Here is a 22027-nt window from a genome sequence, read left to right as displayed (position 1 = left end):
GAGAAGACGGGCCTGGAGGAGAACCGACGGGCCCGCGGCTGGGGGAGCCAGCCCCGCTTCCGGAGAAGCCCGCAGGCAGGAGGGCAGGAGGGGTGCTGCCTCCACGACCCAGGGAAACTGAGATTTGAGCCCTGGGGGAGGAGGAGAGAATCACCAGAATAGCTTCAGGTTATGAGATTTAAAAAGGAAAGAATGCTTGAAACCACGTTCCCGAAAAGTATGGCAAACGGGGTGAGGCGAGCAGCCCGTGAAGCACTGAGAAGCCCACGACGGTTGCTGAGGTCGCTCTGGCTGTGACGCTCCTCAACGGGCCACCGAGACCTTTACGAACCCCGTCGTCTCCATCACAGTGAACAGAAAACACCCGCACGATGGGCCGTTTCGTGAATCAGACGGTTAAGGGCAAACAGGTGCAATCCTGAAGGGGCACCATCATCCTCGGCCGCAGAAGGATATGCGCAGCAGGAGCAAAAGCAGGACAGGAGAGAAAATTCTGCGCCCTTCCCGCACAGGACATCTCTGGAGTTTTTCCAGAAGCGGTAAATTCCTCCCAATCCAACCACAGTTAAGATACACCCACAAAGGCCTGGCTGGATGTCAGGAAATCTATTCCAGAAGGTTCCCAACCTCCCTGCCCTGCCTAGTGTTTAGCTCAAACCAAATCTCAAGGAGGGGCGAGCAAACAGCAGAGTGAAGAAGGTGACCTGGGGCTAACATTTATTCAGTGCCCCATAGCCCCCTGGTCAGAGGTCAGGATGAGCCCCCACTGCTCTGGGGTGCGGCCAACTTGTCAACCTCTACCCCGACCTATTTGCCTGAGTGTCCCAAAGTAGGGACAATGATAAATATCAGAGATGCAGAGACCATCAGAAAGCAAAAATCGGGAAGAGGCATACTCTTAATGCTGCGTGTTAATGCACATCCTAGGCAGTCCTTTGAGCGGTCAAACGGCTCCAGATTAAAAGTAAGTTAAGATGATGAGAAATACCATCCGATGATCCAGCCCAGACCGGAGCCAGATGGAACAGTCCGGACGAAGACCCGTTCTTCTGCAATCCCGGGTCCCCCGGATCCAGCCTCAATCCTAAAACGGAGTTTTGAATAACAGACTCCACAGGGTTGTGGCCTTTCTGAGACCGCACGGGGCAGAGACTGTGGAAGTCGCAGGAGCTCTGTCTTCATCCCCTACAGGCTGGAAGTCGATGCTCTTGATTTGGAAACAGTTTTCCTCCAGCAAAGGACTGTCCTCCTGATCTTAGTTGTGAATGAAGGGACAATAGGGACAGGACTGAAAACATGACAAGACTGAAGCCTTTAGAGGAGCCCAAACCGCGCTTCCTAGAAGCTTAACCCCATGTCCAACCCCGGTGACCAGCCAGATCAATGGCACAGGAGCGAGTCATTGATCTCATTTTGATCAGGAGTCGAATCAATCCTGTTTCATTCATAAGACAGTGGCAATCCTATTACTTCTCAACCAGCAAAAATTAAAGTCTCATTTGGTAATTATTTAGGTTAGGAAAACAGCCACCAACTGGGAGGGACAGAACTGTCTGAGGCATGATTCCAAAACCAGGAGATTTTGTGGGTTTGTTTGTTTTTTCGTTAATATTTACTAAAGCTTACACATCTAAATAAGGGTTTTCCCTTTTGAAAGCTGCCACCTTGCCAGGCTTTGCTTTGCTCCAAAGGGGCCCCCTCTGCTCAAAGCCAGCTTCAGACTCTTCCTCTGGGGTCGGCTTAGAATCCATTTACAAGTCCCAAGACATCCGGGTCATACCTCATTTTTTAATCCATATACAATATTATTCAAGTCAGCACCCGGAGTGAGTTGGGCGGCAGTTTGGCTGTTTAAGAAAATGACGTGCCTCCCTGGCCCCAATTTTGTTAGAAGGAAGGGTGATCGTGCCAGCCCTTCGAAAAGGTAACGTAGTTTATAAGCACCCGCAGCCCTTCCACAGTGCACCTGAAGATACACAAGCGACTTTCTTAAATTCACACGCACAGCACACACAGCCTTAAAGCTTCAGTTCAAATGCTGGCTCTGGAATTTTCCAGGTCAAAAGCCTTACACCAGCAGTCAAAGCATATCCCCGACTCCAGAGCCTTCTGATAAAAACGCTTTGAGTTCAGTCCCCTTGGGTTTAAGTGGGAGATTTTTAGCAGGAAACCTCCTGACCTCAAATAATGATCTCAAGTGTCTTAGTTTCTCTGCGGTTCCAATATTCATCCCCTCCATTCGGGGGATGCGAGGTTGTTTGAAATCTTCGCCGCACGCCCGCGCAGGGCCGGGCTTTGTGCTGCCTGTCTCCGGGCGCAGGGCTCCGACAGGGCTCAGGAACATGAAAGTGAGGCCTCTAGTGTGGCCCCGAAACAGCCCCGGAACGATCGCTGCCCCCTGACGCCCACTTAATAGGGAAATGCTCCCTTAGTGACGGCTCCCCTGACTTTTATTCCAGAAGGGAGTTCGCTTTGAAAAGGAACCACCAGACCCACCCGCAGCCACCCCACGGCCTCTCTCTCTCACCTTCCGGCCCCCCCAACTCTGACACACACACACACACACACACTCAGACACACTCACACTCACAGTGGTTATGCTGCTGTTCCCAGCTGCTGAAAATTTCCTCCCCAAAATGTAGTGCAGTGTAAAAACTTTTCTACTAAACGTGAAGGGAAATAGAGTTCTTTAAAAAAATAAATAAATAAATAAAAATGTAAAAAGCTAGGATATTCAATGATCTGCTGACTTTGCTAAAATTAAAAAAAAAAAAAACTTTGAAAATGGGACTTTTCAAGGGACAAACTCTTCTTCGGTTTTTAGCAAAAAGCAAGTTGTTTGTCATGACTAGAGAAAACACTGGGGAGAAGGGTCTCGTGAGTCAGCATCCCACGGTCCCGAAACCTGAAGCGTCAACAGAGCGCATTTGTGGCGACCTCTCCGCTGCTTAGGATGACGGCGCGGACCAGCGGCGCATTCTGAAACACTGGAGGGGAGGAAGGGCGCCAACTAAAGGAAGGGGTCGGGGGCGCCCCGTGCTGCCGAGGGTCCGGCCGGTGCCTCCTTCCTCTGCGGGGCCGCTTACCTCGACTTGCTGCCCTTGGAAGCGAGGCCATGTTTTAACCTCGATTTTCTCCCGGCCCTTATTTCATTGCAAATAAAGGTGCTAATATAGAACTGTGTAATAAAGGTCTCCATAACACCAAGAGAGAAAATTAAAACAATTATGAAAGTAGTTTTTCATAGTGGTCAATGATGTACAGTTCCAATTTAACTGCTGTCCTATTAAGAGGTGGCATTTATAACTTACCCTTTATTTTCATTTTGTTGTATAAAAAAAAAAAACTTTTACAGTTTATATAAGTAGCAAAAACAAACAAACAAACAAAAAAACACACACAAAAAGTTCTGCCTTAGACTAGCCTTTCCTTCTGGGCAATCATGAGGGGGCACGGCAAACCGTGGCTCGGGGACCCCCGCCACGGCCCACGTGCTAGCTCGACACCGTCATTCTCCGGGTCGGAGCTCAGGTCTCACGTGCAAGGGGACATCAGACTGGCGATTGGACATCTCCAGCACAGCAAGACATGGGCCCCAGTGGAGACGGCTGTGTGCTCAGGCCGCGCATGAGACCGGAAAGGACGCCTTTTTACCAAGGTGCAGACATTTCCACGGAGACTGAAGGATGCGCGGGAGCTGGTGGGAAGCACCAGAGGGTGAAGGACAAGCCACCAGAGAGAGAGAGGCTCCCGGTAAAGAGAGTGTGTGTCGGTGACCGGAAGCCTGGATGGACCTGGGCAGGGCTGGCCTTGACCCAGAGATCTACCTCCTAGGGAGTCCCTGCTCTGAATCTCTCGCCAGGCCACAAGGCTTGGAGCCCTGTCGGCCACCTGGGCCCAAAGGCATTTAAATCCCACCCTCCTCTGAGCTCTGCTCCTTCCTCTGCCGGCAACAAGACTCCGAGAACATTGCCCGGCCTCGTGGATCCACCGTGAAAGGCTGAACGCTAACAAGAAAGCAGGGCTGTGTCCACGAACCCTTGCCCCGGGGTCCACATAGAGCCCGCACTTGAGTTTTCCAGTGAAGCCCTGACTGCAGGACGTCTGAACAAGGAGGGCGTCTCAGTCCTGATCCAAGGGTATCAGGTAGGGACCCCGGAACGCCCTCACCTAGATAAAGGGACACTTTAAGAAATATATTCCCTTTGGGCGCCTGGGTGGCTCAGTGGGTTAAGCCGCTGCCTTCGGCTCAGGTCATGATCTCAGAGTCCTGGGATCGAGTCCCACATCAGGCTCTCTGCTCAGCAGGGAGCCTGCTTCCCTCTCTCTCTCTCTCTGGCTGCCTCTCCGTCTACTTGTGATTTCTCTCTGTCAAATTAATAACTAAAAAATCTTTAAAAAAAAAAAAAAAGAAAGAAAAGAAATATATTCCCTTCTTTCCAATATTCCTGGGGCTCGGCTCCGGCTAGTTCCAGCCGACTGGGAGGCAACCATGAAAACAAAACAAAACCAAACCAGATGTCTGTGTTCGTGGAGCTTAAGTGTGAAGAGCTCATCTCTCAACTCTGTGAAGGTCTGAGTGTGTTTGTCGGCGGGTGAGCCGGCTGGATGTGCACTGTGGCCCCTGGTGTCTGTGAGCCGGGCGGCCTCATCCCCGACGGAGACGCGGTGCAGACGCTGCGGCGATCGGTGCTAAAAACATGAGGAATGTTCGTGTCTGCGTTTCCTAACTCAGCGGTTCCATTTCTGTTCTCCACTCCCAAAGAGTATCTACCCCCACATGCAGAGTTTTCCACAAGAAGATGTCCAGGATAGTGATGCTTAGATTAGGAACACATGGAAAACACATTGTATCCAACAGGGAGGAGGGGGCGGAGATGAGTCGGTGATGATCAGTTCCCATCCCCAAACCCTTCTGATGAGTGGGATACAATGTTTACGATATTACATAAATAAGATAGTGGGACATAAGATTGTGGACACGGCGTATGATCGTAGGTGTTTAAGAGGAACATCATTTGGGAAAAGATTGGAAAACCAAATAAACACCAAAATAGTAATCAGAGCTATTGCTCCATGGGGAGGCTATAAGCCATTTTTTCCTTCTTTCTATTTTCCCCTAGTTTAAATTTCTCTGACATGAGCCCGCACTTGTAAATGGGGGAACACAGCAAACAGGGGGAAGACAGACACAGGCGGGGGAAAGGAGTCGGAGACCAAGGGTGAGCGTGTGAATACGCGACGGGGCGCTCGGGTTGATCCGTGAAGCTGCGACGCAGACCAGGCTCTAGGGGGACATGGGCCCAGGACCTTCCTGAGGAGCCCCCTCTCTTCCAGCTGCTTAAACACCACTAGGTGGGAGCGCCAGGAGGGGTCCCGTAGGACCAGCCACGACATTTGCTGACAGAGCAAAGTCTTTTCACCCAAAGAGAGAATCTCTTTAAACATTTCTGTCTTTTCAGGACGAAAGAGTAGGACTGTGGTGACCACCAAGGTTTTAAACAGCTTCTTTTTCTTTCTTTCTTTCTTTTTTTTAAAGATTTTATTTATTTATTTGACAGACAGAGATCGCAAGCAGGCAGAGAGACAGGCAGAGAGGCAGGCAGAGATGGGGTGGGGGGAAGCAGACCCCCCCACTGAGCAGAGAGCCCGATGCGGGACTCGATCCCAGGACCCTGAGATCATGACCTGAGCCACTCAAGGCGCCCCCTTCTTTCTCTTTCTTAGCCACCAGGCTCAAGGATGATCTCACACACAATCTTCCCCCTCATGACTCCCAAGCTGTCGCCCCAGTCCGGGTCAGTCTGCACCTTCCCGACACCCCCTCCCACCGGCTCTGCGGGACCCTTCACTCCCAGCCCTGTCCCCTGGGACCTCGCAGGGCCCTTGGCTAGCACGCCCTGTGGTAAGCACTGTTCCAGGGGTGTGTATCCATCAGGCTGTGAGCGTTTGGAGGACACGGACGGAGCAGGGAGCACATCTCATTCATCAAAGACAAGTTGCTGAAGACACGAATGGGTACATGGAAAAAAAAAATCAGTGCATGAGTCTCTTTTCTGAGCTACAAATCTTGATTCTAGCTGCCTCTGGTCCTTCTTGACTATTTAAATTCACAAATGGTGAACAAACCAATGAATGAGACCTGTAACTGAATAAAGAAAAGCTTTTCAAGATGATAGCAATGTCCTTCCCCTATTGAACAAATGAAGCATCAAATGAAACGTCCTCTAAGAATTTTTCACCGAGACTCACGAAGAGCAGATCTATAGAAGAGGCCGTTTCCAGTCCTATTATTTCTGCAGATTCCCATCTTGAGAGAGTTCATGTAAACATAGGTATGGAAACACAGACCGTGTCCTCAGGCACACCCGTCACTGGACCCCCATGCCTGGACGGGGGAGGGGAGAAACCAAAGTGCAGGGTTCGTCTTCATTCAAAAAATGCAAAATGTGGCCAGAGTGCGGATAGCAGCCTTCCTGACCGTCTTGGTTTACTCAATGTCACAGTCACTGGCCTGGTCCACTTTACCGTAATTAAATCCTTAACATATCCATGAGACAAAAACCATGGCCTCTTCTTAACATTCATCTTTGCTTTGGAAATAGCTTGAGCAGGTCACCAGACCAAATTGTGAAACATCTCAACGTGCAATGAATCACGTCCTTGATAGTGTGGTTACAAGGGGGCTGTCTTGAATAAATTCCTAGTGCATTTAACTAAACTTTGCAAAAACATTTCTTCTTTTCTCAGAATTCAAGGTGTATAAAATTTATCCCTATTTTTCCATCACTTTCCTCAAAGCCATTTATTATCTGGTAGGACACAAAGGGCAGTTATATTTTCTTTCTTTTTTTTTTTTTAAGATCTATTTATTTGATTTATTTGAGAGTGAGAGAGAGAGCATGAGTCAGGGATGAGTGGCAGAGGGAGAGGGAGAAGCAGGCTCCCTGCTGAGCAGGGAACCCGACTCGGGGCTCCATCCCAGGACCCTGAGATCTTGACCTGAACTGAAGGCAGACGCTTCACCCCAGAGCACCAAGGTGCCCCAGGGCCTCTTCTAGGAGGGTTTATTTAAATAAACGGCCATAAGGAATAAAACACCATTTGTATTTCCATGTTTTCTTGGAAATGCCCGTTGCAGGAGCCCACATCCTGCTCTCAGATCCAGCTCAGAGAGCCGTGCCCTGAACACCAAGGGCATGTGAGCCAGGCGGATCGAAGGGACACCGCAGCAGCACCCCCTTCCTGAACGCGAGCCCCTACAGCACCTCCCATGGTCCCAACCCGGTGCTCACGGGCCTCTGAGATTGGTGGATCTCTTGCTCTGTCCAAGAGACAGGAGAACCAAAGCCTAAGGGCTTCACGTAGCCAGCCCAGGGTCACCTCTGATTCGGAGCCCACCTGTACCCCGCCTGCACACGGCAAGTCCAGGAGCACGGCAAAGCCCCACATTTTAGAGTGCAGACACTTCCCTCACAGGAAAGTGAGGGCCAGAGGTAGCCCTCCGCTGTCAGCAACAAGGAAGTCACTACACCTCCCTTCCTCCAAGAAGTCAGCAATCACCCTTGAGATGCTCCAGATAATCACGCATTCCCTTCTCCTCACTGCCATGCGCCAGCCCCCTAAATGTCACCAGCCTCCCCCTTCATAAGGGAGCCAACTTGCCAAACTTCTGGTACCCGATCGATGCACACACGTCCCCGTGTTTATTTGTCCCAAAGGCAGTCCACGGAGCGCTGCCATGTTCCTTAACATCTGGGACTCATCTCATCTCTGCTAATGACTCAGTGGTCTGCAGAAAGGCATGCTGAGTGCAGATGTGCCTGTCACGGGGCTTAATGGGACCCGAGGAGCTGAATCGAAGGTGTGAGCCCCCACCCAGGAGCTGCTGGGGGCCGGAGGAGCCTTCCCAGGTCAAGGGGGCGGTGATGGGGGCCGCACTTCTGGACTCGGAGCCCTGGAGAAAGAGCTAGGCTTGGCTCCCTGGCAGGGGGCAGTGAGGAGGGCCCAATCCACAGACACTGGCTTCAAAAGGCCCCGCCCCAGGGCTGCAGCCGGCCCTCCCAGTGGTGGGGGAGGGGACAGAGGCGGAGATATGGTGCGGTCACAGCCCAACTCCAAGTGGGCAGCAGGGACAGCCCAGCAAGAAGGAACTTCCAGTATCCCAGACTCCTCTCCTCCTGAGGGAACTCTCCGTACCCCAGAGCCAAAACACACACTTTTCTCCCCAGTTCCTATCCTCCCTTCCCCCGTCCTTGGCAGGACCCGCCATCCCCAAGGCAAGTGACTGCAAAGTCAGCTTTTTCCAGCTCCCCAGGCACCCACTTTACCCAGACAGAAAATCTTATTATCATCTACCACATTATTTATATCATTTACAAGATTCATTAAAGTATTTATACATACACATTTATTAGTATTCTTTAATATGATCATTCTGTAACACAGATTAAAATAAATAGTGTCATCGCTCCCAGGCCGTAGAAAGGGGAAAGGGGCTCTTGAAAAACACAAACAGGCATTCAGGCTGCTAAAATGGGATTCATTCCTGACGGAGGGCACACAGCCCACCAGCCCCAGAAGGCCGCGGGCGGATGGCTCAGCAGCTCCCGGGGAACTCAGATCGGCCATTAGACGACCACCCTGAGCGTGAGGCCGGGGACCGCCTGCGTCACCGCCTCCCGGGAAGCTGATTCAAGTGCGGGTTTCTGGCTGCACCACAGGCCTCCTAGACCAGAAACTCCAGGGGTGCATTTAGGGGCTGGGGACAGGACCCTGAAATTTAAACAAGCCCCGGGCAAGCCTAAGTACTCGGGTCCGCAAGCCCCTCGCCCTAGACCCTTACCCAGGACTGCCCCCACGTACAGGCCTGGGGCCTCGGGGGTACTCACCGCCAGGGAACCGCAGATGGGTCAGGGGGGCTGGATCTCACCGTTAACACCCAGGCCTTGCCGGGGATGGTCAGTCAACACGCCCACACCCACCTGCCCACAGCCCCCGAGCCCCTCCCTCCACAGAGTCCTACCCGACCAGCCACCTCCCGTCCTGAGCTCCCCATCTGCCTTCCCCGGCCCAGTGGGCGCCTTGAAACCCAGAGCAGCCTCCTCGTCCCTGCCCGTGATGCAGGGCTCGCTCCACCAGCAGCTGGACTCGACAGAAAGGACTCATCCTCTCAGAAACCAGCCTTGAGCATGAACCCCGAGAGATATGGGGGAGAGACATGTCTGGTCAAGGCCGCAGTATGAGAGTGGCCCCACCGGGACGAGACCATCAGCCCTGCTACCTGCCCCCGTGCAGAGTTTCCTCATCAGAGATACGGGACCAAAAGCTACTTCTCGGGGTGGTTGTGAGGTTTCACTGAGCACATCTCGGCATCTGCTGTGCTCGGGCCACGGGCTGCGGTGCTTAGACGAGGAGGAGGAGGAAGGCTAATGATGGTCAAACACTTCTCTTCAGACACAAGTATCTTCTTTTACAGTAGGGGCCTGCCAGTCGATAGGGTGCAGGGGGCTTGGGAAAGACCGTCCTTTGTGGGGTCAGGAACCAAGGTCTGGATCTCTGATCATGAGTGAAAGAAAATGAACCCAAATGTACAAGGGAAGATACTAAATCGCCTTATTTCACATTTTTTTTTTCCTCTAAGGAAGAATGTCCATTTTTAAAGTTGCTTTCACAAAGCTTTGACTTATCACGGACATTTTTTATCATGTGAAAACTACGATTTCCAAGAAAAAGGCAGCAGGGATGACATGTGGCAGGTAACTTCAGAGGCATTTGGGTGGGAACGAATTCCGACAGGAATCAGGCTTATTGGTTCAAACCTGCCCTGAGCCAGGCTCTGACCGTGCCTGGGCTCCAACGGTTGCCGTGGTGGCTGGTGGGGTCAGGGGTCCTGGGGCACTGGTGGGAAGCATAGCCAGTCCACTCGAGGAGGACCCCAGAAAGCTGATCTGGAGACACGAAGCCGATCTGAGACCTTTGAGGTGTCCTCGCCGGGCGGAGCTGAGGAGGAGGCCGAAGTCCCCAGAGAAGAGTCTGACTGGTGTCTGCAGGTGGGGAGACAGGGGGCTGGAGGGCCAACGAGGGGATGGCTGGCCAGGCACTCTGCCACTTGTTGGCTTCGGGGCTTCCAGAATCTGAGGAAGAGGCCACAGTGGCACAGCCTGGGCTGGGGGCGGAGGAGGACAAAGTAGAGGGAACCGATGAGAAGCCGGTGAAGGATCCTGGACAGCGGGGCTCCTGGCGGCCTTTCCCGGGACAGCCAAGAGCCGGCCGAGCGGGTGTTTCGATGTTGTCCTTGCCGACATCACGGGCACCATTCCAGGCTTCTCTGGGTCTGAGTGTGACTGACGGAATGTTGATGTCACCCCAGAAGTCATATGTTGAAGTCCTGAAAGGTCCCCCAATAATGGGTCCGTGATTAAAGGAGCGAGACTGATACAAAGCGAAGGTCAAGCAAAGCTTTACTTCGTACCAAGCAACGAGAATCAAACCGACCGGCCGGCGTCACCCCTTGCAAAGAGGCGACCTTCTCTGCCTTACTGACTAGCTTTTAAGGGCAAAGGCCCTGTGGTTGGGCCTGGCCACACACAGGTGGCCAATGGGATTGTAACACACAGAGAAAGCTGGACAGTCATGCTAGGTCACACATACATGACCAATTGAATTACAATTTACCCTAATAGATATTTGAACTAGCTTATCAACTTGGTCAGAACTGGCACCCAAAAGGCGGGACCCACACTCCTTGGTAGCTAGGGAGACAGTATGTGCCCCACTGATTGGATGTCTCCACCTGGCCTGCCCTGCCATTGTATTTGGACTTTGCTACCTGGGACTGGTTCCCCGGACTTGCTTTTAAGTAAGTCGCCTGGGTCAGTTTAAGATTTACTGCATAAACAGCAAAATGACTGTTTAATCCAAGATGGAATCACTCTAGCTAAATGGGCCCTCACAGTCCTAAGCCCCCATGTCACGGTATTAAGAGGTGGGTCATTTGGGAGGTGATTAGATCATAAAGTGGAGCCCTTCTGACTAGGATCCTTCCTTTAGGAGAGAGACCCAGGCTGTCTGCTGGCCCTTCCGCCACATGAGCGCAGCAAGAAGACAGTCTGTGACCCAGGGGGCAGGCCTCATCAAACACCAGATCTGCCAGAGGGTTGACCTTGGACTTGAAGCCTCCATCGCTGTGGAAGGTCGATGTCACCCAAGCTGACACAGGGAGAGGGGATGAGCCTTGGACATGCAGAGAGGCCGTGTCCAGCAGCTCTCCCATGGCTGGGTGGTCCGTGGGCACTCGGCGCTGCCCTCTGTGGCTGGGAAGGAGGTCATGAGACCCACGAGGGAAGGACTTTGCCAGGGAGAGTGTGTCCAGTGACAGGAGAGGGACCCAGGACTGACCCCAGGAGTCCAACTCAGAGAGACAGGAGGGAGGCAGATGGGCCAGGACCTGAGTAGGAGCAGCAGAGCGAGAGGGATGGCAAGAGGGCAGGGGGGGAGGTTAAGGAAGAGTGAGGAGCCAGCAGCCAGGGGAGCCAGCAGCCAGGGGAGCCCATCGGCCAGAGATCTGGGACAGCCTGGACAGCGGGAGCGGAAGCCAAACCAGAGTGGGCGGACGCAGCGTGGGCGGTGGGGTGCGGCGGACACCCGAGACCGCTGAGCGGAGAGGAAGAGAGCGGCGGCGGGAGGACAGCCGGCAGGAGGGAGTGTGTGCGAGTGTCCGCACGCGTGTGCGTCTGGGTGTCGGAGCACGTCCAGGAAGGGAACCGCAGGCGTGTGCGGAAGCAACGGTGGGGAACAGCGGGTCCCAGAGGGTCTGAGCTACTGGGGCCAAGGTGGGGGGCGGCCTGGGGCAGTAACAGAAGCCACCGTCCCCTCACACACGGGGCCAAGCAGGAAACAGGCTCTTCCGGTGCACAGAAGGGAAGGATTCTCCAGGAGACCTTCAAAGCAGCCCGTAAGACATGGGGGGCCTGAAAGTGAGGCAGGACGTGCTTGTGTTTCTGGCAGAGGCACTTAGGGTCCCCAGCACTGGGCCACCTGAGGCGAAGGCTTGACCCTGCCGTCCCCCGCGGGGCTCCTGCGCCGTTTTCTCGGAAAAGCAGACACAGCCCCTCCCTGGGAGCTGAGGCGTGCTGAAAGCCCACGAAAGAGAAACAGACCGTACTAGGAGGGTTGAAATCCCCTAAGTCCAACCTCATTGTTCCAGAAGGATGACCTCTCCCTGTATCAGGATCTGTGTGACACCTCCAGGTGACAGTGACCAACAGCTGGGGGGGGGGGGAGGCTGTACCTCTCTCTGCAGGTGCGCCAGCCACTTAGGTGGAGACGATCTGAGACGACACTGTCTGCGCCCCCCTCCCCTCGGAAGACGCAATTCTGAAATTCCTGCTCCGAAATACCAAGAAGCCCCAGGACCAGGCGCCGGCAGACGCTTGTGCTCCCTGAACCCTCCCGGAGGACTTGCAGGCATCAGCTGCCCTCAGACTTCCCTGAGGCACCTCTCTGGCCCTGCCCATGGGGATCTGTCTGGGTCTAGACACAGGGGCACCCGTGCCCTTCCCCAGAGCAGGCTCGAGCCCAGAGTTCCCAGGCAGGGGGGCTCTGCGGCCCGGACCCTGATTTTCCAAGCCGCCCTCTCCGGGACTGACCTCCCCACACTTCTCTAACCCTTCTGGTCCAAACATCAAAGACTTTCTGTTAAACTGCAAGTAGAATAACAGGGGAAGCTACTGTCACGGAGAGTTTGGAGTAAGTCTCCCAGCACTGGGTACCAAGCAGAGACGGAGGGGCAGGGCCAGGACCAAGAAGAGGCCCAGGAGGGGCTGGAGCCCACGGTGCGGGGGTGGGAGGGGCTGGTGCCCCTCGCTGGGAAGGACCCGGGCCTGGGGCGGCTCTTGCCCAGCAAGAAGAGAAAGGGGTGCAGGACACCTCCTCTGACTGGACCCAGACAGGCCCGCTGGGGGCACAGGGCGCTCAGGCCGGGTGCTCCTGGCCCACCCCCCACAGCCTCCATCGCCCCCCACCCCAGTGCTGTTTCTTCCTTTCTCCCCTGTGAGCAGCACAAACCAGGCAATCACTTTCTGAAACCTTCCTCAGCACCTCTTTATGTGGAAACGGTGACTCGCTTTCTCTTTCTTTTCTTTTTTTCTTTCTAAATCCTGAGCTAACCTTTTGGCCTAAGCAGGGAGATTAAATAATTTAGGCCTAACAATTTGGAGGGTTTTCTGGCTTAAAAAGTGGAAAATACATCCGTAAGCCTGATTTTAAACATCATAATCTTCTTACTGCAGGGTATCGACGGCATATAAAATATATAGAGCCAGATAACCAAGCTATTTAGCCCGGGTTAACTTTTTTTTTTTTTCTTTTCTTTCAGATTGCCAAAAAGATTAAATCCTAAAATGTGGGCATACAGAGTTTTTCTATTTGAATTTCAATTATTCATGCAAAAGCTACCAGGAACCCTGCCCATAAAAAGCAGACTTTTCACGGGCCACGTTTGCATAGCAATTAGACAACCCGAGCATCGCCACTGAAATTTACAGTTTCAGCCTCTCATCCCAACGCGGGCGCAACACGGGTGTGTACGTGATACTAAGCACCAGCATGTCTGCAGATCCAAAAATACTCTACACCCAGGATTGTACGACAAAAGTACACATGTAACACACACTAGGGGTGTGACATAGGTGCAGATACACACAGAGACACTCACACTGTTTTAGCCCAGTGGTGAGTTAATTGCCAGGTGCTCGGGTATGACCTGTTCGGAGGCATAATTGTCGTCTTATTCCAGACTCTCTTACCCGTTTTAATGCACACATTTGCAGAGCCACGCAAATAAGCCCATCCATCTTTTATTATCCGTCACCACAAATTCTTAATTCCTAATTCCCTCTTAAACGCCCCTGGTGACTAGGCACTGACAGCAATTTGTTTAAGATAGATATTTACTGCTGGGTCCTGTGGCTAGGCCCGCATGTCAGGAAGCAGAGAGCAAAGAATCATCCTCCTTTAGATTGTTTGTGAAGGAGGGTGGGCGTGATGAATGATGCATACGTGTGCGCCAGGCACCGGCCACAGCCCAGACCGAGGCCGGTGATGAATGGCAGACCCGGGGTCCAGCCGCCTGTCTCTGCGGTTCTCCGGACGACTGGTGTGGGGGCACGGGCCACTGGCCACGTGTGGCTGAGAGGCGCCCCCCCCCCCGTTGGTCTGCACAGGAAAGATGACTCCAACATTCTCTCTCTAAGCGTAAATGGTCATTATTGATTCCAGCAGGCCATCCAGGGGAGGCAGGGGTCCCCTGGGAGTCACAGCCGAGCCTAGTCAATCGTAGTGGGTTTCTTGAAAAATCTGATTTAACAGTTCCTCATTGGGAGGCAGGGAAGGGGGTTTTGCCAACGTGCATTTGGCTGCAAAGCTACTTTGGTGACTCCTGAATTCTCCAGAGTGGACAGAAGAGCCAGGTGCTTTGTCCTCTGGAAGGCAGAGACAACCCGGTTTTCAGATCTCTGATTCCCCTGGGTCACCCCAGGCCCCACCGTGCCCACGACTGTGCCAGCCACCAGCCCGGCCAACGGTCCTCAAGTCAGCTGAAGGCTTCTCACAAAATAAAGATGCTAAACTGGAGCTTCTTGTAGAAGCCCGAAGCTGCCGTAGTCCAGGGATGCTCTCAGGATTTCCAACCAGGTCCTCCTAGATCAGCTTCATGGAGGATGTATCTTCTGAGGGTTTGCTTTTTTTTGTTTTTTTGTTTTTGGTTTTTTTGGGTTTTTTTAAGTAGAACAGTGCATTTTATGAGCAGAACATGAGGCAGAATTTCCTTGACAAAGACGCATTTAAAAGGGTTACTGTCTATCACCACAATTTTGCTGCTTCTTCATAAAACTGTAGACCACCCTCGACACACACAGAATAAGACGGGAGAAAAGTCGTATAAATACCACGGGATTAGGGAATTTTTGACATGTTAGTAATTTTTAATAAAGCGCCCTGCACCGATCGGAATGAATCCATGATAAATGAGACTGTGGAGAAACCAGAGGCGGATTCCCGAGTTCGCCCGGCCCCTTACAAACGGGCGGCCCTCGCCTCGAAGGCTCTGCCTCACGAGCCGCTTCACTCCTCAACGAAAGGTGGTCGGCTCCCGGAGGCTGTGCTTCCCCCGGCCTCCCCAGGCTCCGAGGCCCCTCCGAGGCCACACATCAGCGGCCCCTCCCGCCCCCTCCTGTCTTCCATTCTTCATTACCCAACAGATGACCTATCTGATAGGCGTCCCCCCCCCCCCCCCGCAAGTTCCTGCTGCCAGCCTCAGTGAGAATAAAGCCGGCGATCCTTTTTATCTTCATTCCGCTGCCGCTCCCATCCTCTGTTTTTTTTCTAAAGATCGTTTGCCAGCATTGCTTGCTCGGCTGTACCCAGTGGAACAGGCAGTGTCTTCTGAACTGACAATTCTGACTTTTTGCTGCTTGTGATTTTTCTAAAGCATGACAACCACTTGCACGGAGACATGGTAAACCTTTTCAGGTAAAGAAGTCAGTAAAAAGAAAGGCCTTTCAAGAAACAGAAGTAGTTACTGCAGGAGCTGAACAAAACAAGTCTCTTATGTATTAATTTAATTTGGCCATAACTTTCGGGTGGCAAGAGAAATTAGAATCATGTCATCCAGGAGTGTGTGTGTGTGTGTGTGTGTGTGCGCACGCGGTGTGTAGGTGTTTTAAAAAAGAGCATCTCACTTGGACAGATGTCAAGAAAAGTCATCGCATTAGCAACTAAAAGCCCAAAGGTTTTATCTAGTCCATGTTTACACACATACTATATTGTAATTTTTTTAGTACTCATTGGAAATTGGCCTGATTTCAAAGTCCAGCAAGTTCCTGATAAAGTGTATCCTTCTCCAAAATAGGTCAAATGTTCCTTCCAGGAAAGTACCAAGAGAAACTTGATCTGTTGAGTCTGGGATGTAGCATGGTGCTCATGGAAATTGCACCAGATTTTCAATGGGGACATTCTCTTCAGTAAGTACAGTGTCTTATTCCAGACAAAGAGCAGAACGCACAGTCATTTCCGAGTAAAAGCAGTACAGCAGCATTTCAGAGTAAAATGAGAATATTCCTGATATTAGGGGACTAGCCCATTACCTATAAGGTCAGCCACGGACTCAATATTTTCCAAAATTTACAACCAAACTGAGAAGTGGACACCAGATGTATGTTTTCTCTTTATCCCAGAAAATAGTTCCAAGCATTACTTGGACTTATTGCAAACATATTCTGGAAGCCAGTGAAAGCACTTACTTTTTTTTAAAATTCCTAATTTCTTAAAAGCACCTGTATTTTCTGCCCATTTTACCTCAGATTCAGATATGAATATTTATCTTATCAAATGCAGATAATAATGCCATTTATTGAGCATTTAGGACACGCCAGGTGCTGCGGGGATGGCCATACAATACAACGTATTTAGGTGTCAGTAATTTTATCTGAATCTCACAACTACCTCATGAAGTCTGTAGTTATCCACTTCTGGAAGAGAAGAACTCAGGGCTCAGAGAGCTTGTTAATCTTCCCAATGTCACACAGCCAGAACATGACAAAGGGTAACCTGGCATCCAGCCACACATCTGCTTCAAGATAAGGGCTCTTTGCTCCCTGCCTGCTGGCTCCCACAATAGAAAATGCAAATGTTTACCTAGTGAGGCAAAAAGGACACCTCTGCTGGGAAGGCCTCCAAATATTTCCCAACAATAGGTTTGTATCCGATCATAGGGTGCTGGGCCATGTAATTTTGTGTGTCTCTCTTATCTCCCCTAACTCTCTGAGAGGATGGGAAATACATCTGAGTATTCCTCATACCATAGGATCTAAGTTAAATTGTGTTCAGCTGACTTAGTTCAATCTGTCTGTATGTACCTGACAATTTCCCCCTTAATCTCTAGTCTTCCCCAATGACCTGTGTTTGTTTAAAAAAGAAAAAAAAAAGGGCAAAACAAAACAAATCAACACTGAAAGATGTTTGAGGTTTACTGTTAAACAAAAACAGGTTACAAGATACTATATATGGTAGCATAATCCCATTTTATTCTGTGTACACACACACACACTCACACACGCACACAATCTAGAACAACGTATGCCAAAACAGTTGTAAGGGTTACAGTAGGATTAGAGTTGGTTTTAATTTGTTATCATTTTTTACATGATCTGTATTTTCCAATTTCTACAATGAACATGGATTTCTTATAGCATTTAAAAGAAAAGTGTGGAGAATTGATATAGTCCGGTGTGTTTCCTAGAACCCAAGGACATTCCCAATGGAAGGGCCTGGGCCACGGGTTTGAATCCTCAGGTGGGAAACGGAGGGTCTGCAGGGACAGACCTCGCGGCCAGCCCCACCTTCCTTCTGCACACGCCTGTGTGTGCCGAGCGGACACCAGCTGGAAAGGTGCACCGTGCTCTGTTCATGCCACCTGCCCTTCCGGCCAGAGAGACCCTGGAACTGAGAGCAGATGGAAGAACAAGCTCAGGACCCTCCCCTCCACCCAAGAAGAAGCATCCCAGAGGGTCCTGATCCTGCCCGGCCTCTCTGGAACCAGGAAATGTTTCCCTCAGTTCCAGGAGCTGGGTCTGGGGTTAGCCCAGGGCCCAGTGTGGGGTCAGGGAGAGCTTTGGGAAAGGTACTGGCTGAGGAGGGGAACAGGGAGCACCAGAGGGCTCTGCACACAGCAGAGAGAGACAGCAGGCCAAGGTGCAGCTAGAGACCACAGAGCCCATTCCTGAGGCTGGACCTCCAGGTGAACCGGAGTCAGCATGGAAAGGGGTCAAGTTACTGTCCGGAAATGCTGCAAGTGATGCTCCGAGGCTGTGATTCCAGAACGTCTTAAACCGTGGGAGCCTGTTTTGCAGTCCATTTGTATCCTCGAGCAGAACTAAGTGTGTGTCCAGGGTGTGTGGGCCTGTCCTTCGGCCGCTGGACTCCACTAACCAAAGCAAACCAACAGCACTTTCAGCCGGGCTGGGAGAACGGCAGGGCGACCGGGAAGAGAATCTTTTTGATGAAAACCTTGGGCTTTATTCTGATTCCCCGGTTCGATGTGAGCTTCCTCCTCACTTCCATGTGGGAAATTGACCTGAACTCTCTGTGCCTCCTTTCTCCACCTGTCACCTGCCTGGTCCGGGTACACGACGGGTCAGCGAGCTCTGGGGGTGAGGTTCTCGGCAAAGTCCCCGCCGGTAAGCACTCAGGAAGCATCAGCCATCCAAGTTTTCCATCACTTCATGTTGCCACATTGCGGCATTAACGGGCTTAACCGTAAGTTTTAGAATGATAAACGAGATTTTCCAAAGCATAGACAATGTCCCTCGGATCATAGCAACTTGGCTCTGGAACAATAAGATCAAACAACAAGTTGGTGTTTCCAGCAAATTGATTAGGACGGGCTGAGGCCTCGGTTTACCGGGCGAGAAGGGGCGGCTCATTCCAGAAAGGCCTGGCGGGGCCAGGGGGGGCAGGCCCGTTGCATTGCTCCCCCCTGGGAGACTGTCCTCCTCCGGAGCCCTCCTGACGGCCTCCCTTTCGTCCAATTCAACCTCAGCTCTATTTGAACGTGGTCAGAAATGTCTTTACCCGAAGTCCATCTTCCAAGCCTCTAAACCGACCTTCACCACCGTATGCAGGAAGGCCCCAGTCGCACTGCGCCGGGAAACCTCTTCCCGGCCTCTGCGCGAACGTGGCAAAGAACCAATAGCTCCATGAACAATGACACAACTTCACAGCCAGTGTGTGAGCTCAGCTGGCCGTCAGGGGCGACAGGCAGGTTTTCTGTCCCTTTCCCAAGACCTCTCCGAGTCGCTGGAGGAATGAAAGTAATCTGAGCCCTGGCCCCCCGACCTCTGCTGAGCCAGGCAGTCCTGCCTTCGTGGCAGGCAGAACAAAGGGTGAAACCAGAGTCTCCCTAGGGCCCAGGTCTGAAACCAGAGGCTCCCCTCAGCCTCATCAATGAGCATGGTGATCAGCCAAAAGGAAGACACCAAATCTGTCAGCCCTCTTCTCCAGCCAGACCCTCCGGGCAGCTCTGGAGGCGGAGCCCCACAGCCCCAGCCACGCCCCCTGGCCCCAGGAGCCCTCCCAGGCAGCCCCATGCAAATCAACTTGAACAACCCCAAGGCTGCTCATGAGGCTCCCCTACCAGGAGAAGTCAGGGGGAGGCTGGTCTCCATCACCCCAGATGACGCCTGATGGTCCCCAGGGACTGGACGTGTAGGACGCTGGGTGGGCTGCTGGTAACAATTTTCAGTTCGGTCTCTTCCAACTTCCAGACCAGTTTCAAAATTCTTAGTAAATCTTCTCACCAAGCCCTCATATTTTTATTATCTACAAATTATTTTCTCACTTTCACATCTACATTACATCATACCCAAGACTTCTGATTAAAATACTGTTGTCTAATAAGAAAGAAAAAAAGAAAAACAAAATAAACAAAAAAATAAAAATAAAAAAACAAGGTGCCCCAGTGGCTCGGTCGGTGAAGCATTGGACTCTTGATTTCAGCTCAGGTCATGGTCTCAGGGGTGTAGGATTGAGCCCCATGTTGGGCGCTGCACTTAGTGCACCGTCGGCTTCTCCCTCTCCCTGTGTTGCTCCCTGGCTCCTGCCGGGCTCCTGTCCTCTCTCTAAAATAAATAAATAAAATCTTAAAAAGGAAAGGAAAGCAACCCAAACTTATCAGGGCGTAGGGCCACCCGTCGAGCAGACTGTCGTGTCCCAAGCCCGGGACCGCGGCCGCGCACACTGCGGCCACACGCACTGCGGACACGTGGTCACTCTCCTCCCCGCCCCCTGCAGCCCATCAGCTCTGTGCCCTGTATGTGCCCCGTATGTCCTCTCTCCCCCGCACCATCCACCATCCACCCCCTCCCACTGACATAAATTCCCTACCCTGGGCATTTGTCGTTTCTCTCCAGGATCATTTTTTTGTCAGATCATCTCACTGGCCCCCAGGAAACACCCCCCACCCACGGCCCCCTGAGCTAACCTGTACCACGTGCCTGGGTTACACGTCTCTGCCTGGAGACCTCCGCTGCTTCCCAGACCTAACCGTGTGGGATAACAACGAAGCTCTTCAGCGCGGTACCAAAAGGCGTTCTCGGTCTGGTTACAAGCCCCTTCCCGCCTCATCTATAGCCTGTCTCCCTGTCTGTTCACCCTCAGCTAGAGCTGCACCGTGTGATGCTATCCCCCTCACTGCCTGCAAAGGCCGGCCTCCCCTGCCCCTGGTGGACGGTTACATTGGTGGTTCCCACGGAACGATGCCTACAGTATTTCTGCCATTTTATAGCTTCCTCTCCCATGGACTCTGGGCTTGGCCATGTGAGTGGCGTTGGCCAATAGGACATCAGCAAGAGCCACGTGAGCAGGGGCTTGATAAACACTTGGACAACGGGGTCCTCCTGCAGCCCTCTTGGAGCCCTGAGCTGCCTGAAGGCACCCAGCTAGCTATTCTGTGGTTGAGACCACAGAGAGAGAGCGCACAAAGGGCCACATGGACAGAGGACGTTCAAACCTCCAGGAAGAGCAAGGAAGGTCCAGCCAAGCCCATGTCCCACGTGGGACCTGCAGGAGAGATCCAGAGTGAGACCAGCAGGAGAACCATCCAAGGCAAGAGAACATGAGAGAAAATGAACCAGTTGCTGTAAGTCGCTAAGTTATGAAGGGTGTGCTGTGTAAGAACAGACAGCTAAAATACGACACTCAAGTCCCCTCAGAATGCAAGGAACATCGAAAGCCTGGCATGTGAATTCTGTGCTTCCTGGTATGATTTAAAAAAAAAATTACACAAAAGAGAGCACAGACCATGTCTTGGATGTGACTGCTGCAGCCTAGATGGACAGTGTGGCTCACACGTCCTCCCCACAAACAGTATTTTTTTTTTAAGATTTTATTTATTTATTTGACAGAGATCACAAGTAGGCAGAGAGGCAGGTAGAGAGAGGAGGAAGCAGTCTCCCCGCCGAGCAGAGAGCCCGATGCGGGGCTCGATCCTAGGACCCTGAGATCATGCCCTGAGCCAAAGGCAGAGGCTTAACCCACTGAGCCACCCGAGGCGCCCCTACACAAATAGTATTTTTAAACACCTACTATGGATGAGACCTTCCAAAGTCGCTTCCATTCACGCTTCACCTCCAGGGCTGGAGCCAGCTGCTCCTCTCAGCACGAAGGCGCCCAAGCTCTCCCAGAAGGCTCCGAGCTGGAAACTCTCGGGGAAGACGGTGGGAGCTTAGGGAACATCACTGTCTCCGGGGAAACGATCCCATTGACGGGAGAGCGGCTGCCGGTGGTGGTGACTCGTCTCCTGCAAGCTTCTGGGTCAGAAGAGGATGTTCAGGAACACATGGAAGCTTTTGAGATGTGGAGTCCGGAAAGATGATCCCACCCAAGAGGCCAAGCAGCGACGCAGGCCGCCGGCAGGGTGGGGCATGAAGTATGAGCTCACGCCTTCCAGAAATCCTTTCAGTGTCTGCATGACACAGTTAACTGGCTCCCTTATGTCTGCAAAATGGATAGGATCTTTCCCAGGCTGTTCTCTACGTCCAGGGAGGATCTGATTTCCCAAAGCCACCAAATGTCACTAACCTGACTGAGAAGAAGACTCTCCCACCCCGTGAGCACAGCCTCTGAAACCACATCACCCTTGACGGCATCCACACGCTTAACTACTAAATCAAAGGGTCGTACGAGATCAACCCTGAGGGTCCCACATTTCTTACCTTTGGGTGCCATCAGTGAGGAAGACTGACACCAGCAGTGGCATGGCCTTATGATGGTGTTACAACAATCAGGGGTTGATTTCTAGGCACAAATGAGCAGTGGCCTGGGATTCAGGATACATGGGTTCTAGTCCTGGTCTTGCTCTGGCTAGGTGCATGAAATCCAACAAGCCTGGTGATATCAGTAGCCTTGTCAGTAAAACAGGGTCCACAGTTCTCAAGAGCTGGAGAATGGGAAGGAAGAGAAGGAAAGGTCT

This window comes from Mustela nivalis (assembly GCF_964662115.1).
Source record: "Mustela nivalis genome assembly, chromosome: 2".
NCBI classification, from domain to species: domain Eukaryota; kingdom Metazoa; phylum Chordata; class Mammalia; order Carnivora; family Mustelidae; genus Mustela; species Mustela nivalis.
The sequence above is the reverse complement of the archived record's forward strand: the minus strand, read 5'-3'. Positions refer to the sequence as shown.